This window comes from Mustela lutreola, chromosome 12 (assembly GCF_030435805.1).
Source record: "Mustela lutreola isolate mMusLut2 chromosome 12, mMusLut2.pri, whole genome shotgun sequence".
Lineage (NCBI taxonomy): Eukaryota > Metazoa > Chordata > Mammalia > Carnivora > Mustelidae > Mustela > Mustela lutreola.
The window spans coordinates 90,509,287-90,525,639 of record NC_081301.1 but is presented as its reverse complement, the minus strand read 5'-3'; the positions used below and the strand labels follow the sequence as shown (position 1 = coordinate 90,525,639).

At 39.0% G+C, this 16,353-nt stretch overlaps 1 protein-coding gene across 1 annotated transcript in view; it reads left to right on the top strand.

Moving 5' to 3' along the window:
• PGM5 (phosphoglucomutase 5) overlaps positions 1-16,353 on the top strand; it is a 202,862-nt gene that overhangs the window by 29,819 nt on the left and 156,690 nt on the right. The window lies entirely within an intron of this gene.

Below are 16,353 nucleotides of genomic sequence, written 5' to 3'. Positions count from 1 at the left end.
TGCATACCTGGAAATGCCTTTCTTATTTCCTTCTCTTAATTGATATTATCTGGATATATAACTCTACAATAGATATTATTTCCTTTCAGAAGTTTCAGGGCATTGCTGCATTGCCTTATAGCGATCACATTGAACTTGGGAAATCTGATGCTATTGTGATTTTTAATTGATGATATGAAATCTTTCCTTTTTCCTTTTTCCTTTTTCTTTTCAGGAGGCTTTTCGGGCCTTTGGCTTATCATCAGTGTTCCTACGTTTTGCAGTGTTGCAGTGTTGAGTCTTGATGTGGGACTATTTTCCTCTATTGTGCTGGGTTCCTGGTGGATCCTCTTAATCTGGAAACTTGAGTCCTTTAATTCTGGGAAATAACTTCTTGAGTGATTTCCTCTATTATTGCTGCCTTCCTTTCTTTCCAAAATGGTTATTTTTAAGTATTGAACTTACTGAACTAGTTCTTTAGTTATCTGATTCTCCCCTCTGCTCCTACCACCGATGTTCTCTTTCTTTGTTTTGTGCTCTGTTCTGGGAGGTTTCCTCAACTTTATCTCCAAGTCCTTCCATTGTGTTTTTCAGTTCCATATTTTATTTCTAAACTGAACCAGGAAGAAATAGAAAACATGAACAGACCCATAACCAGCAAGGAAACTGAAGCAGTAATCAAAAATCTCCCAACAAAACAAGAGTCTGGGGCTGGACCATGAGGTATTCTACCAAACATTTAAAGAAGAATTAATACCTATACTTCTTTTTTTTTTTTTTTTAAAGATTTTATTTATTTATTTGAGAGAGAGACAGTGAGAGAGAGCATGAGCGAGGAGAAGGTCAGAGAGCAGAGAAGGTCAGAGAGCGAAGCAGACTCCCCATGGAGCTGGGAGCCCGATGCCGGACTTGATCCCGGGACTCCGGGATCATGACCTGAGCTGAAGGCAGTCGTCCAACCAACTGAGCCACCCAGGCGTCCCAATACCTATACTTCTGAAGCTGTTTCAAAAAATAGAAATGGAAAGAAAACTGCCAAAGTCATCCTATGAGGCCAGTATTACCTTGATCCCAAAACCAGACCAAGACCTTGCCAAAAAGAATTAAAGATCAGTATCTCTGATGAACATGGATGTCAATTTCTTCTTTTTTTTTTTTTTAAAGATTTTATTTATTTATTTGACAGAGAGAAATCACAAGTAGATGGAGAGGCAGGCAGAGAGAGAGAGGGAAGCAGGCTCCCTGCTGAGCAGAGAGCCCGATGTGGGGCTCGATCCCAGGACCCTGGGATCATGACCGGAGCCGAAGGCAGCGGCTTAACCCACTGAGCCACCCAGGCGCCCCTGGATGTCAATTTCTCACCAAGATATTAGCCAGTAGGATCCAACAGTACGTTAAAAGAATTATTCCATGACCAAGTAGGATTCATTCCTTGGTTGCAAGGGTGGTCCAGTATCCGCAAATCAATCAGTGTGTTACACTACATTAATTAAAGAAAGATCCAGAACCATATGATCTTCTCTATTGATGCAGAAAAAGCATTTGACAAAGTACATCATCTTTTCTTAATTAAAACTCTTCACTGTGTAAGGATAGAAGGAACATACCTCAACATCATAAAAGCCATATGTGAAAACCCCACAGCAAATATTGTTCTCAATGGGGAAAAACTGAGAGCTTTTCCCCTAAGGTTAGGAATATGGCAGGGATGTCCACTCTCACCACTGTTGTTCAACATAGTATTAGAAGTCCTAGCCTCAACAATCAGACAACAAAAAGAAATAAAAGACATCTGAATCAGCAAAGAAATAAGCTCTCATTCTTTACAGATGATATGATAGTCTATGTGGAAAATACGAAAGACTGCAAATTGCTAGAATTTATAAAGGAAGTCAGCAATGTGACAGGATATAAAATCAATGCACAGAAATAAGTAGCATTTCTATACACTAACGATGAGACAGAAGAAAGAGAAATGAAGGAATCAATCCCATTTACAATTGCACCACAAACTATAGGATACCTAGGAATGAACCTAACCAAGAAGGCAAAGGATCTATACTCTGAAAACTAGAGGACACTCATGAAAGAAGTTGAGGAAGACAAAAATGAAAAAAATGTTTCATGCTCATGGATCGGAAGAACAAATATTGTTTAAATGTCTAGGAGAACCTGGGTGGCTCAGTGGTTTAAGCCTCTGCCTTTGACTCAGGTGATGATCTCAGGGTCCTGGGATCGAGCTCTGCATCGGGATCTCTGCTCAGTGGGTAGCCTGCTTTCCCCTTTCTGCCTAGATAAATAAAATCTTTTAAAAAAAATGTCTATGCTACCTACAGCAATTTATATATTCAGTGTAATCCCTATAAAAATACCTTCAACATTTTTCACGAAGCTGGAAAATATAATCCTAAAATTTGTATGGAACCAGAAAAGATCTTGAATAGCCAAAGGAATGTTGAAAAAGAAAACCAAAGCTGGGGGGTGGCTCAGTGGGTTAAGCCTCTGCCTTCGGCTCAGGTCATGATCTCAGGTCCTGAGATCGAGCCCCACATTGGGCTTTCTGGTCAGTGGGGAGCCTGCTTCCCCCCACCCCTCGCCTGCTTCTTTGCCTGCTTGTGATCTCTGTCAAATAAGTAAATAAAATCTTAAAAAAAAAAAGAAATAAAAGAAAACCAAAGCTAGTGGCATAAAATGAAAGACTTCAAGCTCTATTACAAAGCTATAATCTTTGACACAGTATGGTACTGGCACAAAAACAGACATAGACCAATGCAACAGAATAGAGACCCCAGGGGCATCTGGGTGTCTCAGCGGGTTAAGCCTCTGCCTTTGGCTCAGGACATGATCTCAGGGTCCTGGGATCGAGCCCCGCATCAGGCTCTCTGCTCCGCGGGGAGCCTGCTTCCCCTTCTCTCTGCCTGTCTCTCTGCCTGCTTGTGATCTCTCTCTCCCTCTGTCAAATAAATAAATAAAACCTTTAAAAATTCTTTTTTTTTTTTTAAAGATTTTTATTTATTTGACAGAGAGAGATCGCAACAAATGGTGTTGGGAAAATCAGACAGCCACATGAAGAATGACTCTGGACCATTTTCTTACACCCTACACAAAAATAGACTCAAAATGAATGAAAGACCTCAATGTGAGACAGGAATTTGTCAAAATCCTAGAGAAGAGTAAAGGCAGCAGTCTCTCTGACCTGCTAAGCATGTCTCTAAAGACAAGGGAGACAAAGGCAAAAATGAACTATTGGACTTCATCAAGATAAAAAGCTTTTGCCCAGCGAAGAAAACAGTCAACAAAACCAAGAGACAACTTACAGAATGGGAGAAGATACTTGCAAATGTCTAAATAGATAAAGGGCTAGTATCCAAAATCTACAAAGAACTTAACAAACTTAACATGCAGAGTACAAATAAATCCAATCAAGAAATGGGCAGAAGACACAAACAGACATTTCTCCAAAGAAGATATACAAATGGCCAACAGACGCATGAAAAAAAAAATGCACCACATCGCTTGGTATCAGGGAACTACAAATCAGAACCACAATGAGACAGTATTTCAAACTGGTCAGAATGGCTAAAATTAATAAGCCAGGAAATGACAGATGTTGACAAGGATGCAGAGAAGGGGGAACCTTCTCACACTGTTGGTGGAAATGTTAGCTGGTGCAGCCAATCTGGAAAACGTCATGGAGGGTCCTCAAAAAATTGAAAATGGAGCTACACTATGACCCAGCAATCACACTACTGGGTATTTACCCCAATGATACAAATGTAGTGATTCAGAGGGACACTTGCACCCCAAAGTTTATAGCAGCAATGTCTACAGTAGCCAAATTGCGGGAAAAGCTCTTATGCCCATCAACAGATGAGTAAGTAAAAGAGATGTGGTATATATACACAATGGAATATTACTCAGCCATCAGAAAAGAAATCTTGCCATTTGCAATAATAAACTAGAGGGTATTATCTAAGTGAAATAAGTTATTCAGAGAAAGACAATTATGTGACTTCATTCATATGTGAAATTTAAGAAAGAAAACAGGAGCATAACAGAAGGGAAGGAAAAATAAAGCAAGATAAAAACAGGGGGAGGAAAACCATAAGAAACTGTTAATCATAAGAAACAAACTGAGGGCTGCTGAGGGGACAGTGGTAGGATAGAGTAAGTGGGTGATGGACATTAAGAGGGCAGAGGATGTAATGAGCACTGGGTGTTATATAAGACTGATGAATCACTGAACTCTACCTCTGAAACTAATAATATACACTGTATGTTAATTGAATTTAAATTCAAAAAATGTAATACAAAAAAGAATATTAAGTGCTGTAATATATTATATTTGTAATATAAATCCAAATAAATTTGTGTTTGTAAATACAAATTGTATTTGGCCACCAATTTTTCAAAAACAACATTAAATGTTATAAATTATATATAATATATAGCCTTTAGTGTCCAGATAAATACTTAAGCTTAATTGCTTATCAGAATTTTCTACTTGATATTTGCTTTATCATTTGTATTTTTTCCTGATTTTTAAAATTAATTATTTTTTATTAACATGTAATGTATTTTTTTTGCCCCAGGGGGTACGGGTTTGTGCATCATCAAGCTTACATACTTCACAGCACTCACCATAGCACATACCCTCCCCAATGTCAATAACCCAACCACCGTCTCCACCCCCACCATCCCTCTGTTGTGTAAGTTAAGAGTCTCTTATGGTTTGTCTCCCTCCCAGTCCCATCTTGTTTCATTTTTTCCTTCCCTACCCCACAAACCCCCCACTCTGCCTCTCCAATTATCTTTATCTGATTGACTTATTTCACTCAGCATAATACCCTCTAGTTCCATCTAAATTGCGGTTCCACATCATTGCAAATGGCAAGATTTGATTTCTTTTGATGGCTGCATAGTATTCCACTAGATATATATACACACACATACCACATCTTCTTTATCCATTCATCTGTTGATGGACGTCTAGGTTCTTTCCATAGTTTGGCTATTGTGGATACTGCTGCTATAAACATTTGGGTGCACGTGCCCCTTCGGATCATTACATATGTATGTTCGGGGTAAATACCCAGTAGTGCAATTGTTGGGTCATTGGGCACCTCTATTTTCAGCTTTCTGAGGAACCTCCATGGTGTTTTCCAGAGTGACTGCACCAGCTTGCATTCCAACCAACAGTGTAGGAGGGTTCCCCTTCTCCATATCCTCTCCAACATCTGTCATTTCCTGACTTGTTAATTTTAGCCATTATGACTGATGTGAGGTGGTATCTTATTGTGGTTTCAATTTGTATTTCCCTGTTGCCAAGTGATCTTGAACACTTTTTCACATGTCTGTTGGCCATTTGTATGTCTTCTTTGCAGAAATGTCTGTTCATGTCCTTTGACCATTTTTTGATTAGATTATTTGTGCTTTGGGTGTTGAGTTTGATAAGTTCTTTCTAGATTTTGGATACTAGCCCTTTATCTGATATGTCATTTGCAAATATCTTCTCCCATTCTTCTGTTCATTGTCTTTTGGTTTTGTTGACTGTTTCTTTTGCTGTGCAAAAGGTTTTGATCTTGAAGTCCCAATAGTTCATTTTTGTCCTTGCTTCCCTTACCTTTGGCGATGGTTCTAGGAAGAAGTTGCTGTGGCTGAGGTTGAAGAGATTGCTGCCTTGTTCTCCTCAAGGATTTTGATGGATTCCTGTCTCACATGGAGGTCGTTCATCCATATGGAGTCTATTTTTGTGTGTGGTGTAAGGAAATGGTCCAGTTTCATTCTTCTGCATGTGGCTGTCCAGTTTTCCCAACACCATTTGTTGAAGAGACTGTCTTTTTTCCATTGGGCATTCTTTCCTGATTTGTTGAAAATTAATTAACCATAGAGTTGAGGGTCTATTTATGGGCTCTCTATTCTGTTCCATTGATCTATGTGTTTGTTTTTGTGCCAGTACCATACTGTCTTGAAGATGACAGCTTAATAATAGAGCTTGAAGTCTGGAATTGTGATGCCACCAACTTTGGCTTTCTTTTTCAACATTCTTCTGGCTATTTGGGCTCTTTTCTGGTTCCATATAGATTTTAGGATTCTTTGTTCCATTTCTTTGAAAAAAATGGATGATATTTTGATAGGGATTGCATGTAGATTGCTTTAGGTAGCACAGACATTTTCACAATATTTGTCCTTCCAATCCGTAGCATGGAACGCTTTTCCATTTCATTTTGTCTTCCTCAATTTCCTTCAAGAGTACTTTATATTTTTCTGAGTACAGATTCTTTGCCTCTTTGGGTAGGTTTATTCCTAGGTATCTTATGGTTTTGGGTGCATTTGTAAATGGCATCGACTCCTTAATTTCTCCTTCTTTTGTCTTTCTGTTGGTGTATAGAAATACAACTGATTTCTGTGCATTGATTTTATATCCTGACACTTTACTGAATTCCTGTATGAGTTCTAAAAGTTTTGGAGTGGATTCTTTTGGGTTTTCCATATAAAGTATCATATCATCTGAGAGTTTGACTTCTTCTTTGCTGATTCAGAGGCCTTTTATTTCTTTTTGTTGTCTGATTGCTGAGGCTAGGACTTCTACTACTACTATGTTGAATAGCAGTGGTGACAGTGGACATCTCTGCAGTGTTCCTGAGCTTAGGGGAAAAGTTTTTTTCCCCATTGAGAATGATATTTGCTGTGGGTTTTTCATAGATGGCTTTGATGATATTAAGGTAGGTACCCTCTATCCCTACACTTTGAAGAGTTTTGATGAAGAAAGGATGCTGTACATTGTCAAATGCTTTTTTAGCATCTATTGAGAGTATCATATGGTTCTTGTTCTTTCTTTTATTAATGTATTGTATCACATTGGTTGCTTTGTGGATGTTGAACCAACCTTGCAGCCCAGGAATAAATCCCACTTGTTCGTGGTGAATAATCCTTTTAATGTACTGTTGAATCCTACTGGGTAGTATTTTGGTGAGAATTTTTGCATGTGTGTTCATCAAGGATACTGGCCTGTAATTCTCCTTTTTGATGAGGTCTTTGTCTGGTTTTGGGATCAAACTCATAAAATGAGTTTGGAAGTTTTCCTTCCATTTCTATTTTTTGGAACAGTTTCAGGAGAAGAGGTATTAATTCTTCCTTAAATGTTTGGTAGAATTCCCCTGGGAAGCTGTCTGGCTCTGGGCTCTCATTTGTTGGGAGATTTTTGATGACTGCTTCAATGTCCTTACTTCCTTACTGGTTATGGGTCTGTTCAGGTTTTCTATGTCTTCCTGGTTCAGTTTTGATAGTTTATATGTCTCTAGGAATGCATCCATTTCTACCAGATTGTCAAATTTGCTGGTGTATTGTTGCTCGTAATATGTTCTTATAATTGTATTTCTTTGGTGTTGGTTGTGATCTCTCTCTTTCATTCATGATTTTATTTATTTGGGTCCTTTCTCTTTTCTTTTTGATAAGTCTGGCCAGGGGTTTATCAGTCTTATTAATTCTTTCAAAGAACCAGCTCCTAGTTGTGTTGATTTATTCTTTTGTTTCTTTGGCTTCCATTTCATTGATTTCTGCTCTGATCTTGATTATTTCTTTTCTCTTGCTGGGTTTAGGCTTTCTTTGTTGTTCTTTCTCCAGCTCCTTTAGTTGTAGGGTTAGGTTGTGTATTTGAGACCTTTCTTGTTTCTTGAGAAAGGCTTGTATCGCTATATATTTTCCTCTCAGTTCTGCCTTTGCTGTGTCCCACAGATTTTGAAACGTTGTGTTTTCATTATCATTTGTTTCCATGAATTTTTTCAATTCTTCTTTAATTTCCTGGTTGACCCATTCATTCTTTAGAAGGATGCTGTTTAGTCTCCATGTATTTGGGTTCTTTCCAAATTTCCTCTTGTGATTGAGTTCTAGCTTGAGAGCCTTGTGGTCTGAAAATTTGCAGGGAATGATCCCAATCTTTTGGTACCGGTTGAGACCTGATTTGTGACCCCTGCAGGATGTGATCTATTCTGGAGAATGTTCCATGTACACCAGAGAAGAATGTGTATTTTGTTGCTTTGGGATGAAATGTTCTGAATATATCTGTGATGTCCATCTGTTCCAGTGTGTCATTTAAGGCCTTTGTTTCCTTGTTGATCTTTTGCTTGGATGATCTGTCCATTTCAGTGAGGGTTTTTTTTAAGACCCCTAATATTAATGTATTATTGTTGATGTGTTTCTTGGATTTTGTTATTAACTGGTTTATATAGTTGGCTGCTCCCATGTTAGGGGCATAGATATTTAAAATTGTTAGATCTCCTTGTTGGACAGCCCTTTAAGTATGATATAGTGTCCTTCCTCATCTCTTATTATAGTTTTTGGCTTAAAATCTAATTGATCTGATATAAGGATTGCCACCCCACCTTTCTTTTGATGTCCATTAGGATGGCAAATTGTTTTCCACCCCCTCACTTTAAATCTGGAGGTGCCTTTGGGTCTAAATGAGTTTGGGTCTAAATTGAGTTTCTTGTAGATAGCATGTTGATGGGTTTTGGTTTTTTATCCATTCTGATACCGTGTGTGTTTTGATTGGGGTCATTTAGCCAATTTACATTCAGGGTAACTATTAAAGTAGTGCCATTGTGTTGCCTGTTACTCTATATTGTTTCTGTTACTTTCCAGTCTACTACTTTTAGGCTCTCTCTTTGCTTAGAGGACCCCTTTCAATATTTCCTCTAGGGCTGATTTGGTGTTTGCAAATTCTTTTAGTTTTTGTTTGTCCTGGAAGCTTTTTAATTTTTTTTTTAAGATTTTATTTATTTATTTATTTATTTGGCACAGAGTGAGAGAGATCATAAGTAGGCAGAGAGGCAGGCCAAGAGAGAGGGGAAGAAGCCTCCCTGCTGAGCAGAGAGCCCGATGTGGTGCCTGATCCCAAGACCCTGAGATCATGACCTTAGCCGAAGGCAGAGGACTTAACCCACTGAGCCATCCAGGCACCCCTGTCCTGAATGATTTTTATCTCTCCTTTTATTTTCAGTGATAGCCTAGCTGGATATAGTATTCTTGGCTATATATTTTTCTAGTTTAGTGCTCTGAATACATCATGCCTGTTCTTTCTGGCCTGCCAGGTCTCTGTGGATAAGTCTGCTGCCAATCTAATATTTCTACCACTGTATGTTACAGACTTCTTGTCCTGAGCTGCTTTCAGAATTTTGTCTTTGTCACTAAGACTTGTAAGTTTTACTATTAGATGACACGGTGTGGACCTATTTTTATTGATTTTGAGGGGGTTTCTCTGTGCCTCCTGGAGTTTGATGCTTGTTTCCTTTGCCATATTAAGGAAATTCTCTACTATAATTAACTCCAATATACCTTCTGACCTTCTGTCTCTTTTTTCTCTTCTGGAATCCCAACTATTCTAATAGTGTTTCGTCTTATGCTATCTTTTATCTCTCAAATTCTTCCCTTGTGGTCCAGCAGTTGTGTGTCTTTCTTTTGCTTAGCTTCTTTATTCTCCATCATTTGGTCTTCTATATCACTAATTCTCTCTTCTGCTTCAGCTAGCACCTTGAGAATCGTCATTCTGAACTCTAGTTCTGACATATTACCAATGTCTGTGTTGATTAGGTCTCTGGCCTTCGGTACTGCCTCTTGTTCTTTTTTTTTTTTGTGGTGAGTTTTTCCACCTTGTCATTTTATCCAGATAAGAATATATGAATGAGAGAAAATACTAAAAGTGTGGCAAGGACCCCAGAAAAATGTATGCTAACCAAATCAGAAGAGATCCAAATCAGGAGAAGAAAGGGGGGAAAAAGAAAGAAAAAATATATAAAATAAAAAATTATACATATATATTAGACTGGTGAATAGAACAGAGCCACTGACTTGATTTTCGGTGTATTTTGGTCTTACAAGAAACTATCTCCCAAAATTCTAATGGAAGAAAAACTTGTATATATAGTAAAAGAAGGGTAAACATGATGATTGTTAAGATGAAAATTAAAAAAAAATTAAAATAGGAATTGATAAGTTGGTTGGAAAAAGAAAAAAAAAAGAGCAGGGAATGTGCTCAGGCTGGAGACTAAAACAAAGCCATGTGCTAGACTAGAGTATATTTTTAGCTATTAGAAGAAATTGTATCCCAAAATTTTTAGAAATATATATATATATATACACATATATGTATATATATATATATATATACAGACACACACACAAATAAGGTTAAATATAGCGAAGTGATAAAATATGACTATAAAAATGAAGGTTTAAAAAAACTTTTTAGGAAAGGTATTGTTAAGATAAACTAGTTAGAAAAGGTTAAAAGAGGAACAAGGAAAGAAACATTAAGAAAATAGAATAAGAAAAAAATAAAATTAAAAAAAATTTAACTTTGCAAGAGTAAAGGATCATGGGTAAAAAGCCATGAATTTTGTGTCACTTTCCCCTAGCTCTGGAGTTCCACAGTTCTCATTGATCAGTAAACTTGGTCTTGGCAGAATGTTCTTGCTGATCTTCTGGAGTAGGGGCCTGTTGCAGTGATTCTCAAATGTCTTTGTCTGAGGTGGAATTGCACTGCCCTTGCCACGGGCTTGGCTAAGTCATCTGCTCAGGTTCATGCTCAGGAGCTTTTGTTCCCTGAATGCTTTCTGTAGAGCTTTGGAGGACAGGAATGAAAATGGCGGCCTCCCAATCTCCAGCTCAGAGGAGCCGAGAGCTCGGGACTGCACTCCTCAGTGCACCCTCAGAGAAAAGCAGTCCATCACTCCCATCTCCCTGGTCTCAGGCTGCGCTCTAAGCTGACCCGACCTGTGACCGAGTGTTTCTATCGCTTGCGCTTGGTCCCATTTGGAGTCTTCAAACCCAGCAGATTGCTCTTGCACTGCTCCTCCCGGAGCAGACAGGTGAGTCTCCCTGGATATGCCACTTGTGGGGTCCCTGCTTGAAGAGCAGTTGCCCAACTGTGCCTCAGATCATGGTTTAAGGTAACCCCAAGCTGAAAGCCCTCTCCTCAGCTCCGTCTATGTAGTCAACTTCCCTGCTTAATACCTGCAAGCTCTGCCACACTCAGACACCCCCAATCTTTCTGTGACCCCACTGGACCTGAGACCACACTGTCCCCTTGAGGGCTCCACCCCCGCTTAGCCTCTAGAGCCATGTCCTTCAGTGGAGCAGACTTCTAATTGTTCTGATTTTATGCTCTGCTGCTCTACCACTTGACGGGAGCTGCTCCTTTCCCCTGCAGTCTCTCTCCTCATCGCTTCGGATTTACTTCTCCGCATGTCCTACCTTTCAGAAAGTGGTCGATTTTCTGTTCTTAGAATTGCTGCTTTTCTTCTCTTTGAGCTCTTATTGAGTTTGTAGGTGTTTGGAATGGTTTGATTCCTATCTAGCTGAACTCTTGGGATCTGATGTCATTTCAGTCTGCTACTACTCTGCCATCTTGCCTCTCTCCTATCATTTGTATTTTATTTCAAGGATATAATTAATAGTAAGATTGTTTTTTATGGGTGTCTCAATCGGTTAAGCATTTGACTTGGGCTCAGGTCATAGTCCCAGGGTTCATAAGGGAAATTGCTTCTCCTTCTGCCCTTCCCCTGGCTTTCTCTCCCTCTCTCTCACCTACTCTCAAATAAATACATAAAATCTTTAAAAAGAAAGATTTTTTATAGACCTTTATATTTATAAATATTTAATATCCAATAATTATGATAATTGTATTATATAATTAAAAAGTTGACTTAAAAAAGGTTCCTGATCTATATTTAAGAGTTTTCTTCTCCCTGTATAGTTTCTGTCTCTTCTAAGTTGCTCTTTACTCTTTTTGTTTTGATCTCATGTTAATTGCCCTTTTCAAAAGTTTAGTGATCTTTGGCTGCCTGGCACATTTAAGAATGAGGCAGCAATAATTTTGTTGGGAGATCTGAACACATGTGTGGAGCTCATCCTCCATGGGCTTTATTTTGACGTCATCTGTTGGCTTGTTTTGTTCTTTCTTATTGGGATGATCATATTCCCCAGAAAGGGATTTTTAGGTTCTTCCCCATTAACTGGCCTTGAGGGAAGACTGTTTCTCTTTCTTTTTTTTTTTTTCTAAAGGTTTTATTTATTTATTTGACAGAGAGAGATCACAAGCAGGCAGAGAGGCAGGCAGAGAGAGAGAGAAGGAAGGAGGCTCCCTGCTGAGCAGAGAGCCCAATACGGGGCTCCATCCCAGGACCCTGCGATCATGACCCAAGCCAAAGGCAGCGGCTTAACCCACTGAGCCACCCAGGCGCCCCGACTGTTTCTCTTTCTAAATGTTTTGAGCAGTATATCTGGTTTTGAGCCTCATTGCCCAGCTTGTTCTATATGTCCACCTCTGAATCACTTATCTGGCTGAGCAATAGAGGACATTGACTGCGCAGACCTTAACTTATAAGAACTAATATGGGGAAAGGATTTATTCTCCATAGGAAACCCAAAATATTGCAACTAGAGGAAGGGGAAATAAATGCTGGACAGGCAAAGTCAAAAGATGTTCACTATTTGAGGGTTGGGTTAGTGGAAATTAATTAGAAAAAAAATGTTTTATATATATTTCAGCTAACAGGATTCATGCATTCCCCAAATGTGCTCTATATATTCTACCTCAGGCTCCATTCCCTTGTTCATAATGTCCTTTCCATTTGGATGGCATTCCTATCCCCCATCTCTATCAATTTTATATTCTTTTTTAAAAAGGATTTTATTTATTTATTTGACAGAGAGAGAGATCGCAAGTAGGCAGAGAAGCACGCAGAGAGAGAGGGGGAGGAAGCAGGCCTCCCCGCTGAGCAGAGAGCCCGATGGGGGGACTCGATCCCAGGACCCTGGGATCATGACCTGAGTCGAAGGCAGAGGGTTAACTCACTGAGACACCCAGGCGTCCTATCAATTTTATATTCTTTTTTTTTTTTAATAATTTTTTATTTTTTATAAACATATATTTTTATCCCCAGGGGTACAGGTCTGTGAATCACCAGGTTTACACACTTCACAGCACTCACCAAAGCACATACCCTCCCCAATGTCCATAATCCCACCCCCTTCTCCCAAACCCCCTCCCCCCAGCAACCCTCAGTTTGTTTTGTGAGATTAAGAGTCACTTATGTTTTGTCTCCCTCCCAATCCCATCTTCTTTCATTTATTCTTCTCGTACCCACTTAAGCCCCCATGTTGCATCACCACTTCCTCATATCAGGGAGATCATATGATAGTTGTCTTTCTCCGCTTGACTTATTTCGCTAAGCATGATACGCTCTAGTTCCATCCATGTTGTCGCAAATGGCAAGATTTCATTTCTTTTGATGGCTGCATAGTATTCCATTGTGTATATATACCATATCTTCTTGATCCATTCATCTGTTGATGGACATCTAGGTTCTTTCCATAGTTTGGCTATTGTGGACATTGCTGCTATAAACATTCGAGTACACGTGCCCCTTTGGATCACTACGTTTGTATCTTTAGGGTAAATACCCAATAGTGCAATTGCTGGGTCATAGGGCAGTTCTATTTTCAACATTTTGAGGAACCTCCATGCTGTTTTCCAGAGAGGTTGCACCAGCTTGCATTCCCACCAACAGTGTAGGAGGGTTCCCCTTTCTCCGCATCCTCGCCAGCATCTGTCATTTCCTGACTTGTTGATTTTAGCCATTCTGACTGGTGTGAGGTGATATCGCATTGTGGTTTTGATTTGTATTTCCCTGATGCCGAGTGATATGGAGCACTTTTTCATGTGTCTGTTGGCCATCTGGATGTCTTCTTTGCAGAAATGTCTGTTCATGTCCTCTGCCCATTTCTTGATTGGATTATTTGTTCTTTGGGTGATGAGTTTGCTAAGTTCTTTATAGATTCTGGACACTAGTCCTTTATCTGATATGTCGTTTGCAAATATCTTCTCCCATTCTGTCAGTTGTCTTTTGATTTTGTTAACTGTTTCCTTTGCTGTGCAAAAGCTTTTGATCTTGATAAAATCCCAATAGTTCATTTTTGCCCTTGCTTCCCTTGCCTTTGGCGTTGTTCCTAGGAAGATGTTGCTGCAGCTGAGGTCGAAGAGGTTGCTGCCTGTGTTCTTCTCAAGGATTTTGATGGATTCCTTTCGCACATTGAGGTCCTTCATCCATTTTGAGTCTATTTTCGTGTGTGGTGTAAGGAAATGGTCCAATTTCATTTTTCTGCATGTGGCTGTCCAATTTTCCCAGCACCACTTATGGAAGAGGCTGTCTTTTTTCCATTGGACATTCTTTCCTGCTTTGTCGAAGATTAGTTGACCATAGAGTTGAGGGTCTATTTCTGGGCTCTCTATTCTGTTCCATTGATCTATGGGTCTGTTTTTATGCCAGTACCATGCTGTCTTGTTGATGGCAGCTTTGTAATAGAGCTTGAAGTCCGGAATTGTGATGCCACCAACGTTGGCTTTCTTTTTCAATATCCCTTTGGCTATTCGAGGTCTTTTCTGCTTCCATATAAATTTTAGAATTATTTGTTCCATTTCTTTGAAAAAGATGGATGGTACTTTGATAGGAATTGCATTAAATGTGTAGATTGCTTTAGGTAGCATAGACATTTTCACAATATTTATTCTTCCAATCCAGGAGCATGGAACATTTTTCCATTTCTTTGTGTCTTCCTCAATTTCTTTCATGAGTACTTTATAGTTTTCTGAGTACAGATTCTGTGTCTCTTTGGTTAGGTCTATTCCTAGGTATCTTATGGTTTTGGGTGCAATTGTAAATGGGATTGACTCCTTAATTTCCCTTTCTTCTGTCTTGCTGTTGGTGTAGAGAAATGCAACTGATTTCTGTGCATTGATTTTATATCCTGACACTTTACTGAATTCCTGTATAAGTTCTAGCAGTTTTGGAATGGAGTCTTTTGGGTTTTCCACATATAGTATCATATCATCTGCGAAGAGTGATAATTTAACTTCTTCTTTGCCGATTTGGATGCCTTTAATTTCCTTTTGTTGTCTGATTTCTGAAGCTAGGACCTCTAGTACTATGTTGAATAGCAGTGGTGATAATGGACATCCCTGCCGTGTTCCCGACCTTAGCGGAAAAGCTTTCAGTTTTTCTCCATTGAGAATGATATTTGCGGTGGGTTTTTCATAGATGGCTTTGATGATATTGAGGTGTGTGCCCTCTATCCCTACACTTTGAAGAGTTTTGATCAGGAAGGGATGCTGTACTTTGTCAAATGCTTTTTCAGCATCTATTGAGAGTATCATATGGTTCTTGTTCTTTCTTTTATTGATGTGTTGTATCACATTGACTGATTTGCGGATGTTGAACCAACCTTGCAGTCCTGGAATAAATCCTACTTGGTCGTGGTGAATAATCCTTTTGATGTACTGTTGAATCCTATTGGCTAGTATTTTGTTGAGTATTTTCGCATCTGTGTTCATCAAGGATATCGGTCTATAGCTCTCTTTTTTGGTGGGATCCTTGTCTGGTTTTGGGATCAAGGTGATGCTGGCCTCATAAAATGAGTTTGGAAGTTTTCCTTCCATTTCTATTTTTTGGAACAGTTTTAGAAGAATAGGAATTAGTTCTTTAAATGTTTGGTTGAATTCCCCCGGGAAGCCATCTGGCCCTGGGCTTTTGTTTGTTTGGAGATTTTTAATGACTGTTTCAATCTCCTTACTGGTTATGGGTCTGTTCAGGCTTTCTATTTCTTCCTGGTTCAGTTGTGGTATTTTATATGTTTCTAGGAATGCATCCATTTCTTCCAGATTGTCAAATTTATTGGCGTAGAGTTGCTCATAGTATGTTCTTTTAATAGTTTGTATTTCTTTGGTGTTAGTTGTGATCTTTCCTCTTTCATGCATGATTTTATTTATTTGGGTCCTTTCTCTTTTCTTTTTGATAAGTCGGGCCAGGGGTTTATCAATTTTATTAATTCTTTCAAAGAACTAGCTCTTACTTTCATTGATTTGTTCTATTGTTTTTTTGGTTTCTATTTCATTGATTTCTGCTCTGATCTTTATGATTTCTCTTCTCCTGCTGGGCTTAGGGTTTCTTTCTTGTTCTTTCTCCAGCTCCTTTAGGTGTAGGGTTAGATTGTGTACCTGAGACCTTCCTTGTTTCTTGAGAAAGGCTTGTACCGCTATATATTTTCCTTTCCGGACTGCCTTTGTTGTGTCCCACAGATTTTGAGCCGTTGTATTTTCATTATCATTTGTTTCCATGATTTTTTTCAATTCTTCTTTAATTTCCCGGTTGACCCATTCATTCTTTAGAAGGATGCTGTTTAGTCTCCATGTATTTTGGTTCTTTTCAAACTTCCTTTTGTGGTTGAGTTCTAGCTTTAGAGCATTGTGGTCTGAAAATATGCAGGGAATGATCCCAATCTTTTGATACCGGTTGAGTCCTGATTTAGGACCGAGCA